Source organism: Amblyomma americanum, chromosome 2, assembly GCF_052857255.1.
Source record: "Amblyomma americanum isolate KBUSLIRL-KWMA chromosome 2, ASM5285725v1, whole genome shotgun sequence".
In the NCBI taxonomy this organism is placed as follows: Eukaryota; Metazoa; Arthropoda; class Arachnida; order Ixodida; family Ixodidae; genus Amblyomma; species Amblyomma americanum.
In genome coordinates, this window is record NC_135498.1 from 4,792,527 (window position 1) to 4,804,911 (window position 12,385).

The 12,385-nt window shown below is 47.3% G+C and overlaps 1 long non-coding RNA gene across 1 annotated transcript; it reads left to right on the forward strand.

Annotated features, from left to right (window-relative positions):
* The first annotated feature begins 683 nt into the window (after positions 1-683).
* LOC144118322 (uncharacterized) lies at positions 684-1,993 on the forward strand. The gene is made up of 3 exons (XR_013312009.1): positions 684-733; positions 1,184-1,315; positions 1,952-1,993. It is a non-coding gene; the product is annotated as an uncharacterized LOC144118322 (long non-coding RNA).
* Positions 1,994-12,385: the final 10,392 nt, after the last annotated feature.

Sequence of the window (12,385 nt, forward strand, 5' to 3'; positions counted from 1 at the left end):
TACCTTGCTATTACCAGTGTCTGGTTCATTGAATAAAGGTTTCTTTTCATGGTTGCGTGTCCGTAGACGGCGAGAAACAGAAAATTACGTACGGCCGCTGAAAAGTTAACGATTTAAGCTAAGGGAACTATATTATGGTAAAAACAAAAACAGTTTTCACGCTTGTCATTATATGCTTCTATGTGGTGAAACGATTTTTATTGTATTAAAATTCGAAGCCTCGCTCTTGTTTAGCAGCATTAAAGCACCACTCAAGCACTTGCCGATTAAACCACATGCACAAACACAAACGCACAAAGGTGCACACGTGAGCGCTTCTGATTATTATGCATGGCCATAAATCCATTACTGGTTACACCAAACGACCGACGTTTTGTTACTCTTCCGCGAAAATAAACAAATGCGCACCTCCATCTGAAACCACAATAATTTTATAAACTAGTCTCGGCTGTATTTTTTACTCGCCCCGCTTCATTATTTGTTCCACTGCACAATATATTGCGCATCGGCTGTTTTCAGCGCCATTAAAATGTCGATGAAAATCGAAAGCCACTCACGCCAGTCTTCAGCACGAGCATGGGAAGAAGATTCGAAGATTTCTGGTGCCAAAACCGCGGCGGGCATCGCTCATCGATTGCCGGACCCAACCAATCGTTTCTTTTTTTTTTTGCCTTCGTCGTAACCTTCTCACAACCTACTCAGCGTTTCTACGGGCCACAAAGTGCCGCCATGGGTACAGAGTATTCTACCTTTTTCTGAGATTCTGCACGATCGCGAAGGTCAACTGTTCAGCCTAAAGGTGGCATGTTTAGAAGCACTTGGATATTGTAGTTTTTATTTTTAGTTCTGGAACCACAAAAAAACTTGTTACCTGTATGCTCAGTAGGTCCAGCTCTAGGCGACCAATATGGGCGGATGTACATTAGTGTCATCTTAGAACCATGAGAATAGGAATGATTTCAGTTTCGCCGCTGCCGCTAAACTGACCATTTTAAATATACCGATGTGTTGTTTTGGTTCCCCTACAAAATGTATACTGCATCTAACGCTCAGGCTTGTTGCTTATGATGCGACTGTTTTAGCTTTCTCGTGATCTTTGTGCCTCGTAGACTTGTGGAGGTGGTCCTGGTACGATGTGCGGTAAGCTAGACGGAAGCGTTTCTCCCATTCACTTTTACCCCAGCTGCGGCCCCCTCGAAGGCGCCAATCGACTCCGGATACGCCACTGTGACCGACACAACCTCAGCAAGTAGCACCACCGGAAGCACAAGTCTAGCTAGCGCCATAAGTGGCACGACTCTGCTATCGACCGAACGTGAGTTGGAAACCATCTTGAGGCAGCTCCACCGGGCAATTCTGGGCAGCTTAACCGTTTATTACGCGGCAGGGAAAGAAGATGCAGAAGGATAGTGCGGTAGGATAAACCATTTCATGCAAAATATAAACCGATGAGAGAACATCTGATTACATTGGGTTGGTAGACGGGAAATTAAGAGCTCTAGGAAGCTAGAAGACAGGATGTAATGGCGAACAGCGTTCTGGGCACCGTGTGGCAAAGGGTGGACAGTGATGCGCCGCAGGCAATGCGAAGACAGCGTTCCGAAACACTGAAGCCGTAATCTGTAATGCTTTTTTTTTCATAGAGATCATTTTATCCTTTACCATTTGCAACCGCCGACGAATGAGAGCTGGAGAAACAAATCTATTAATCGGCTACAGCATCACAGACACTGCTTACCATTAGCAGTTATGAAGAAGAATTCACAGAGAAAGAAAAAGTCCTATGAATGACATCGCTTTGGTTGCCTAAACTTATTTCGTCCATAGCAGCATTTTTCTTTGCGACAAGAGATAACGTGTACAGCCGACCAGAAAGTTCTCTTAAACCTGCTTTTTCGTTTCACGAAGCCAGTGTAAATATTCGGCCTTCCTTTTTGTCCCCATTTCGCAGCAATAAAATCGCCGACCCGAAAATCTCGGCCATCGAGCACAGGTACGCCAACAACCGCTTTTCATTATTTATATGGCTGAGTTTCTGCAGCGGTAAGAGCCAAAGCTGCTATGCTTCTCCGACTACACTTGTGGCCGCGAAAACCGACACAACGAAGAATAGCCGGCAGATAAAACTAGACCTCCCAGATTCGTTGGCCTCCCTTGCTACCGCAGGCAGGTATGCCGACAAGCGAGCAATTCACATGGAGTAGTGCGTCACTATGACTGAAAAAGATGCGGCTCGCGTCATTCCGCCTGCCTCGGTGTTGCTCCAGCTTCTTTGTTGTCTACACAAATCTTGTCTACAATCGCGCCTGAATGAAACGCGAACATGAGACCGCGTGGCTCTGGGTACAGCCCCGCCGTCTGGCAGCGGCCGCGGTACGCTGCTAGACAGTACATTTCCATGAAGTATTCAACTAAATTAGCTACAGGGGAAAACACACGCGTTTTGAAGCGGACGCTTAAGCTCCGCCTTAAGTGTGACGCGATAGCGTAATGGGTTAATTCCCATATATGCAGTAGGTCATTATCTGCATTACGTTCGTAGATCCCTGGGAGTCGTCCTCATACTCCTCCTGGCGCAGCGGTGCAGCGTTTAAGCTATGCGCCACTGCCTTTTGTTGGCAGGTGCTGCCATCTGTGGGCCTTGTGCGACCCAGGTTGGTCTTCTCGAGCGACCAGTTATTAGGCAAAACTGCCACTTGCCGCGGTGGGCAGTTTGCTCACTATCCGGTGGGCAGGCTGAGATGACGCCGCAAGGTCACGTGACTTCGGTGGCCCACATGCCTCCTAGGTTGCTCCCTTGGAACTGTCTGCCAGAGTCATGCTCGTTATTTTTCGCACACAACGCCGACGCCGACACCGGATTATCTGAAGGACGGGGCCTTAACGCTATCGCGTTAATGCACACAAGTGTTTTTTGCTTTAGCAGGTATTATCGTGGACAAAAGTAACTTTCCCTGCTTGCAACTTCTGAACTGTGCCGCACTACATGTGATCGCTGCCTGACGATGCACTCCTGGTGTCAAGACCAGCGCATGGGCGAGTGGCACGGTTCGGATCTTGGAAGAGGGGTCACTCACTTTTATCCTCTTATACTTTGTTGAAAAATCTTCTGAACGCTCTATAATTAATGCTGCATGCCTTGTAAAAGGGGGGTTCAGGGGTCTCTCAAGTGATCAATGATCACGTTTTAGCCGGACCTACCCACATCTACGATGTGGATAAATCTGAATAGTATACCTATATTTTATAGACAGATTCGTCTCGCGTCCGTTCCCGAGCACAGAAAAAAACATTGGGTAGCCGACTCTCTTCAATCCCAAAAGGTGTTTGAGATGATATATATGGATGCCTTGGGCCCCCTACAGAGCCAGAGCTAGGTCCATTTTTATACGCAACAGACAACCAGTTCCCTTCATAAACAAAACGCAGTTCGCTTTCATTGGTACCCATGTGACAAGAACTACCGCATAACTAGCAGGAAATAGAATTGGATCTTTTCTAGTTTCATGACAGCAATAAATAACAGATATTTTGCTTTCTTGTCTTCAGCCGCACTGTAAGTATTTCGGGATAAATCGCGGTTAACAATCGTTGTCTTCTTAACCCTTAATTCAAAGAATAAGAGTACCCATGCATCTAGATTCACTTGGTTTATATATCTGGGCTAATGACTTAAATATCACACAAATAAATTCTGGTACTCAAAGCCATCTTCTCCACGCGAAAAGGATGTGATTACAATTGAAATTTTTGCTGTCATGTGAGTGGCCACAGAAGGCTCCTTACCGCACATGTCTCGTAGAGATCACATTGAAGGAAGCCAGGGACGCGTTCGGAATGAATCGTCTTGCGGCGGCGGTAGCCAGCACAGTATGGCATCGCCCCCGTCTCATTTTCTTTAGTATTTGTGTCATGAGCTCTAAGTATAAGTACTTAAAGCTGAACACCATATTCACCTATAGCATGTCGTACTTCCTAGGAATGGCAGTGGCGAAAAATAATTCCTCTCCGCTGTCGTGCTACCAACCCGTCAGTCTCTGAGCCGGTGTATAGCGCATAAAAAATGTCATCCTAATCGGGACATTTTCACAGCCTGCCCATGCACAAAACGGACCCTCATCTCGCGGAGGCAGGTGACGAGATTGTACACGGAATGTTAAAATATATTGACGTTGATTCTGTCGGAAAAACATATTTTTTTGCATCCAAGGCGTATTGCTTCAGATCTAATGGTGCACCGCGTAAGTCGCAAAATGATATTTAGTCCCCATGTATCTACTCCGATATGCATAGAGAGACGGCGACAGGATTCAGTTTTTTTTTACTAATCTTTCCTTCAATAAATTTTTCAGTCTGGCTGCTTGTCAGTGTTTGACGATATTACGGGACTGGAATGCATTCTTATCTTTCACCGGGACCCCGCAATTAATTAGAACTCATTAAAGGAAATGGCTTCACTGCATCACCGTTATGTTGCAGCCCAGGAACATCCTACGCCCCGGCTTCCCCTGCAGCCACAGACGCAAGCTGGTGCGTGTCGTCGGAATACTTCCCTTGCTTCTCTTCCCCAAGGTTTGATGCCGAAACAACTCAGGGAGTGGAGTAATCATCAGTCGAATGGCGGCGGTTGCCAGAGCGAATGTGAGGCATGATGGGCCAGCATAGCCTGTTCTTGCAAGACGCACACCTGTTGTGTCGATCTGTAGCAGCATAAAATATTTCAATAGCGTCGACTAGAGGGCATGCTTCAGGGGCGTCGTGCCTTAACTGTTAGTGCGCTAACACAACACATGAAATCTGGCTGGTGGCGCATACTGAGTGAGGCTGCACTGAAGGCCACATTTATTTCAAACAAATAGCGGAGGAAGTCATTCTATATTATACTTTTCTATGCGTCGAGAACTACTACGAAACAGGATACTACGGCCAAAGAACATGGATATGGGAGAGTAGTACCAGGGCATACATAATCTTGGGCTAGCTGGTGTCTGTGTTCTCGGTATCGCCACTCTTGCGCTACTACCACATGGTTCTCAATAACAGCACGTAAACATTAACAGATTGTTCGCAAGATAACTCTCGGGTTGGTGAATGAAATCTTCGTATTCGCCGTATCTTCCAAACGGTGCCATAAAAATACGTATATTGGCTACAGTGCAGGATACACTGTAAGCATGTGACGCCCTACGCGGAATCCCACATCAAGATTCATAGTTCAACAGACGTTCGCTTTTTCTTACATTCATTCTTTCACACGTTAACTGAGCGGCGAAACTGACGCCGATGGGTCTGCTCTCGCAGGAAAAGCAGGAGCGTTCTGACCTTCCTCTTCTGCTTTCTCTTCCTCCTCCTGGCTGCTCTGTGCTACGTCGTGTTCATCCTCATGGCCAGTAAGCCCGACTCAGTTCAGATTCGCATCGTCGCCAATCCTGCAGTCAGTGCGCCCTCTCTCTGAGAGCGTCACCGCGGGAGGTAGGAACAAAAGCCTTCGCCGCTGTTTGCAACGCGTCCTTACAGGATGACGCCTTCGATTGTGGATGCGGCAGATGGCCCTGTTTCAGCCATGATGTCACGAGTACTCATGACAAAGGGGCAAAATAGCGAATCGGAAAATCAATCGCCTCAACGTACGGCCCCCGGATTAAAACCGCTGTCCGGTTCCGTTGGGGGATGACGCTTCCGCTTCATCACCGTGCCGAGGACACCGCGGTTTTTAACAAGAGTCTGTGCATATTTTGTGGTATAGAAGATAAAAACAAATCGAGAGGGTGACGCACTGCTAAATGAGTTCAGAACGGAAAACTAGGCGAGTTGGTGGTGGTTCATGCTCACGTATGGTAAAAAATACAGACAAGTGGCACAGACGTACACAGCACAAACGTTCGCTATAAACTGACTTTTTACCCGCAAAAAAAAAAGAATTTTATCTCTCGGATAGTAATAAAAATACAAGAAAAATCAAATCTGCGCTCGCAGAGAGGGGGCATTATCGTTCGCATAAAAGATCCATAAATAAGGCAGCTCGATATTTGCTGCTCTCTGAAGAACCAAATATAGGAAAATGAAAGTATGAAAATTTCCTTTTTGGAGGAAAACCGAAAAAAAAAACGCTTCTCTACAAGCGTTTTCTAGACGACATTCCTTGTGTGGAAACATGATGAAGCAAACCTGTTGGACTTCACTGCACACTTTAGTTCCCTGCATCCATCAATAAGTATTACCCACAGCATTTCTGACTCGATGATTTTTTTTTTTTGCTTATGGGGGTTTAACGTCCCAAAGCAACTCAGTGCATGAGGGACGCCGTAATGAAGCTTAGGGCTCCGGAAATTTCGACATTTCGACTACTTGGGGTTCTTTAATGTGCACTAACATCGCACAGTACACGGGGCTCTAGAATTTCGCCTCCATAGTAATCTCACCGCCGTGGCTGGGATCGAACGAAAGAGAAGTGGCCGACAGAAGATGCTCCATCCAATGACAGTTGTCTATCTCCCAACAGCATCATGTATTGAGCCTTTGATTGAAGCAGATCAGACAACAGGAGAAGTACTCGCCTTATAAGATCGGAGGAGTCCTGTCATGTTTCCTGTATATGCACCTCCGCACATTCTGCATTCAGGGACTGCTCTTTCACTGCAGAATGGGAGGTACAGCAAGGTGACCTTGAAGTTCCTGGCATGGGTAAACGCGAGAAAAAAAGAAAAAAATTTTTTGAAAGGCTAACATCAGTTCGCGACACTCGCGGGGCGAACCAGTGCTCGAATAGAAATACACGTTGGGCGCCAAATGAAGGCCGAGACTTCCAGGTAACGGGGTCCGCTAGCCGTAATCTCACCCGACGAAAGACGCTCCCACAGTCAGTACAAGAGGACGTGTTTATTGCAAACCAAAACAACGCCTGAAAAGAGGCACATCATAGAACAACAAAGCCAAGCATGCGCTACCTCTCGGGACAGCTCAAGGCTACGGCTGCAAGAAAACAGGCACTACACCTTAGCGCGGCAGAACAAAAATACAGAGTCGGAAAGGCAATTGAAAAGAACTTTACAGACAACACAGTAAGACTCGGATGAGAGTAGGCTTAAAACGCTACTGTAAACCTGGCCGTTTGCGTAGCAGCCACTCACGCCAAAGAGGTATTCCATCCTTGCGGATGCCACCCCCATCTGCGCTCTTCATCCCGGTACGGTGCCGCCCCGCCGTCCGTGTAGTACACCCTGCTCGCTCGTGCTGACTGCCGAATCCGTAGCAACGCTCCCGCCGGACTCCCCACGCGCGCTGCTTCCGCTGGCCTTATAAAGGATTCACCGCAGCGATCACGTGCACATCTGGCGAGCAACTGTACGGTCATGCGCAGTTGCGCTGCCTGCGCGCGCACCTAGATGACTGGAAGAGAACGCGCGCATTTCAAATGCCTTAAAAAGGGTCATTATATGTATATATAATGCAGCAGAAAAAACAAACATGCCGGTGGGATCCGAACGCATGACCTCCGAATATCGCGTCCGGTGCTCTACCAACTGAGCTACGGCGACGGCTGTCCAATCTGCTGCTCTCGTGTGTATTTATGTTTATTGGGTGTAAGCGAACCTTGAGACTGTTCATCAGCGCCACCCTCGTCCATAGCGGCGGACGTGGCACGTCCTGTAATACCGCGAGTGTGACGTGGAACGTAATCTAAAGGCGAAGGCGGAAACTGTGCGAGAGCCCTTTTATGCCACCTATGGCATCAAGACTGCCAGAACCGAGACCCTCGTTAAGCTATTAGCAGACAAGGTAAAGGAAATGAGGCGCTCGTTTGAAAAACATATGAAGGGAGCCAACAGTCACCGAAACCAAGGTGCACAGGGGGATTTTTAATATATATATATATATATATATATATATATATATATATATATATATATATATATATATATATATATATATATAAGTTGAAAACGCTTCATTTATCCACAGATTTATTTTGAGTCGACGTTTCGGACAGAGCCTGTCCTTTTTCAAGGCAGTCTTGAGAAAGGACAGGCTTTGTCCGAAACGTCGACTCAAAATAAATCTACGGATAAATGAAGAGTTTTCAACTTTGAATTTTTCCCTCTAGCAACCAAATACGTTTATCTTTCTATATATATATATATATATATATATATATATATATATATATATATATATATATATATATATATATATATATATATATATATATATATATATATATATATATATATATATATATATATATATATATATATATATATATATATATATATATATATATATATATATATATATATTTTTAAAGTGGACTGACACACGCTTAAAAACACCGAGCTTTTACTGACGTTAAGACTAGGGACGACCAGAGTGGTCCCCAGTCGAAACGTTAGTAAAACCTTATTATGTACAATTCCGGCAAAAAATGCGTTCCTGCCGATCGCCCATAGAAGCTGATACGCTGAACCAGCCCTTGTCATATTCTACTCTATCTTCCTGTTCTTGTAAGCTCATCCAGATATCCTTCTGCTTACTTCCGCCAACTCGTGGCAGGTGTATATGAGTATACGCTTTAAAACACATCGTGTTGTCTGTATTTCAACGCGGTGAGTTCTACTGCTCATTTATATGCACTCTGCTGTGAACATGAAGCCAGATGATAGTGCTTTCGTTGAGTACGTATCTGCCTCTTGTACTTGCCTTGCGTGAACATGAATCACAATTGGTGCTCGTCAACAGGACTGCTGGTTTACTGCACTTGCGCTGACTGCCATGCCGTTCCACGGCGTTCATTCTGCTGCATACGAATAATGCAGCTGGTAAGCACGCCAGGCAGCGAATTTGACTTTCATAACTATTGGTTGTAACAAAAAAAAAGCTCTAGCTGTACACGTGATTCGCTGGGTACAATTACTGCAGAAAATTCGTTCCTGCCGATCGCCCATAGAAGCTCCTAGGCTTAATCAGCGCTCATAATATTCTATTTTATATTCGTGTTCTTGTAAGCTCATCCAGATAACCTCTATTTACTTCCGCCAAGTCATGGCATTTATAGAGTGTACGCTTTAAAACACATCGTGCTGTCTCTATTGCATCGCGGTGAGGTCTTCTCCGCGTTCTCAAAAGTCGATTAAAAAGCAGTTAAAATTATGGCGTTCATCGCTGCGTGGATGCCATGCCATCTTTAGTGCAGTTCCGTAATTGAGTTTCTCGCCATTTGGCGTATGCTGAAAGATGGAAGCACTATGCCCCTGACGGAACGCTCCGTAAAGAGCATGACAAAATAGGGGACGCTAGCTGTCTATCACCTAACGCCTGTCAAAACCACCTAACGCTCCTCGAAATGATAAAAAAAAATCATTAATGGGCTTCTTGAAAACTTACTAGCCACATGTCACAGCCATCGACTGAGGCCGTCACGGTGGCTCAGTGGTTACGGTGCTCGGCTGCTGACCCCGAAAGTCACGGGTTTGATCCCGGCCGCAGCTGTCGGATTTCGATGGCGCAAAATGCTAGAGGCCCGTGTACTGTGCGATGTCAGTGCACGTTAAAGAACCCCAGGTGGTCGAAATAATCTGGGGCCCTGCACTACGGCGTCCCTCATAGCTTGAGTAGCTTTGGGACGTAGTTTGGGACGTAAACCTTATGAACCAAACCGACCGATATGCTATCAAAGGCAGTGTTATTCACCCAGGGGACAGCTCCGGCTGAGATCGGGACGTGTTTTGAACGGCTTGAGAACTGTGAGGTAGAGCCAAAGGATGTATTTCTGTGTAGCAAAAGTCCCCCAGCGAGACAAGATGCGGTGTTTTGTTTCGTTCTGTGAGCCATCTCCTCAACTGTAGGGCTCACGAAGCCAGTAAGAGGCAGGAAGTGACCGCGTAAGCAACCACATTTATCGAATTGTGGCTATTATCGTGGTATGTTCAGAGAAATGTGTCGAATTTGTGAATAATTTCGCGCAGCGGGCACTTTTCGCCGATCGTAAGGTCTAAACCGGTGTTACGGGAAGCGGTTGAGCGTTCGCGGTGTTCACTTCGACGGCGGTTGCATCCCTGCATCGCTCACGCGTACATTGACGACTTTCTTCTTCAGCGTAGCATGGAGCGGACCACCCTTGCGTTGGCTTTATGGCCTGGATACATGGAGCGATTTTATATCTGCAGGCTTGCGATTTTCGCTCGACGCCGCAAATAAAGAAATAAAGGTGAACTTTAGAAGGACTTCACTAATAATTCACAGATTCGTTAGTTAATTCACGAATTCAATAACGAGTCACTAGTAAAATATCGTCCGCTGCCGCCGGTATAGACGCACCAGATCGCGCCGCTTCGGTGACACCGGAAGTAGCCGTTACCGCGAGGCAGTATATCAGCGCAGAAAGCCCGCTCTTCCAATATGACCACTGCTTGCGCCAGTGGACGCCAACATGGCCGCTGTGGCGACGAACTACTCAGCGATTAGGGCACGGCTATTCATTACCGTGGGTATAAACCCTTGGTCAAGCATGAAATGCCTCGCTTTTTGAGAGAACGCGACCTAATCTTGAATCGAAATGTCTGTGTTTCCTCCCTGAAGCGAATGGTGTCGAAGAAGACCGCGCCGCTGCTATCCGCGCCTGAGCGGGCATTCCAAGGTACGCGACTTCATTCATTCCAGCGCCGAAATCCTTATAGGGATATACCTGTGCACGCTTGCTGAAATTTGTACAGCTGCATCGAAATGGATACAGTCATGATTGTAACAGAAAGATCGGCATCGCTGCTCTTGCAGACCACCTCGCTCAATGGTAGCAGCTTTCGCGTCGACGGATACTCGCCGGCGCCCGCCGCTTATTCACTCCATGCATTTTCAGCCGGACGTCGCGCCGCCGCAGCGCTTTCTGCGGCGCGAACTTCGCTCTGGATGGACGCGGAAGCTCGTCATCTAGGCACTGCGAGCTTCCACGCCAGAATCGCGCTAACGTTGTGGCTCCGCTCCATGAATCATGCAACTCCGGATCTTCGCGTGGTCATCGCTTGCGTTGGCGGCGACGTTCGCGAAGTTCGTCCAAGTACTGCCTCGGGCAGCCCATCATCTGCGATCCATGAGCGACAGCTGAAATGTAGACATTCTATTCTTACGGGCTCTAGCTCTAAGTTTAAAACTAAAACTGTCAAGTCGAGCCCCAGGCTGTAATTCTTCATTAAAATCAATCAAGGCCCTCCTCTTTGCCACCAGTTTGGTATTTTGGTTCGCTTCACGTCAGACTATTCGATAGCTAGAGCTAGGAGCCCTGTCGTACATGTTGATTACACTGAATCCTTAACAGAAAGAGAAAATCATGAAATCACAAATTGTGGAATTGAGCTTCTTTAGTTTGAAACCTAAGGTTTCGGAGCCGGCTCGGCGCCTTCTCTAGGGGTTGAGTGGGGCTGTGGCTAGCTTCCTTAAATGTGCCTGGTGCAACGGAAAGAAGGAATGCGGCAGTGCGAAGGGTACTGGAGGGGAAGTGCACGTCGTCACAGAGGCGCTAAGGCTGTGAGTCATGTTGCCGGGCTGTGCGGTGACGGTCGCTGGCGCCTTTCCTTCGTCTGTGGGCTGCAGAGCGAAGTCCCTGCTTGTACGCAGGGGCCAAGTTTTGGTTGGAGATGTCTGACAGTTTACTACAAGTTACCAAACCCACCAAGACAGGCAATGGGCTATGAGGGACGCCGTAGTGGAGATCTCCGGATTTATTTGGACCTTCTGCGATTCTTTAACATATGCTGGCATCGCGCAGCAAATGGGCGTTTTTGTATTGCACCTGCATCGAAATACGGACGTCGCGGCTGGGATCGAACCCACAAGCTTGGGTCAGCAGCCTATCGCCTAAGCCACTGATCCTCCGCCGGGGGCACAGAGAAAGTAAGCTTTCGCAAACGTCCTAGGTCCAAACGGCTGTATTATAGAGGTGGTTTTGGGCTTCTTTTCTTGACGGGCTGATGACTACCCAACACATGGACGATGATGGCTACCAAGAGCGGTGGCTATAACGTTTGGGGACATTCAGCGGTTGGAGAGGTCCAGCACTTACATGCTGGACGTGGGGACGTGGCCTGGGAGGTACTGCAGTTTCGGAGTGCCACGTCGTCAGGGCCAGTATGAATGCTTATATTCGCGGCATATGCGAAGGATACCTGCCAACGAGCTCACCTGGATGGGTGGTCAAGCATGTGGCGGCTTTAAGGATCACAGCAGCGGGAAACCAATTCAAAAGTGCGCGTCGAACCGCGAAAATTCGCAGCAGTTGAGTTGCGTGAAAGGGAGAGCCAGGAGGAGCGACTAGCCCTATTGGTTTGTGCCCTCTGCTCTTGCGGTGCATGTTCGCTCGCTTTAGAGGTTGCATCCTTCCGGCAGAGGGGAGGTG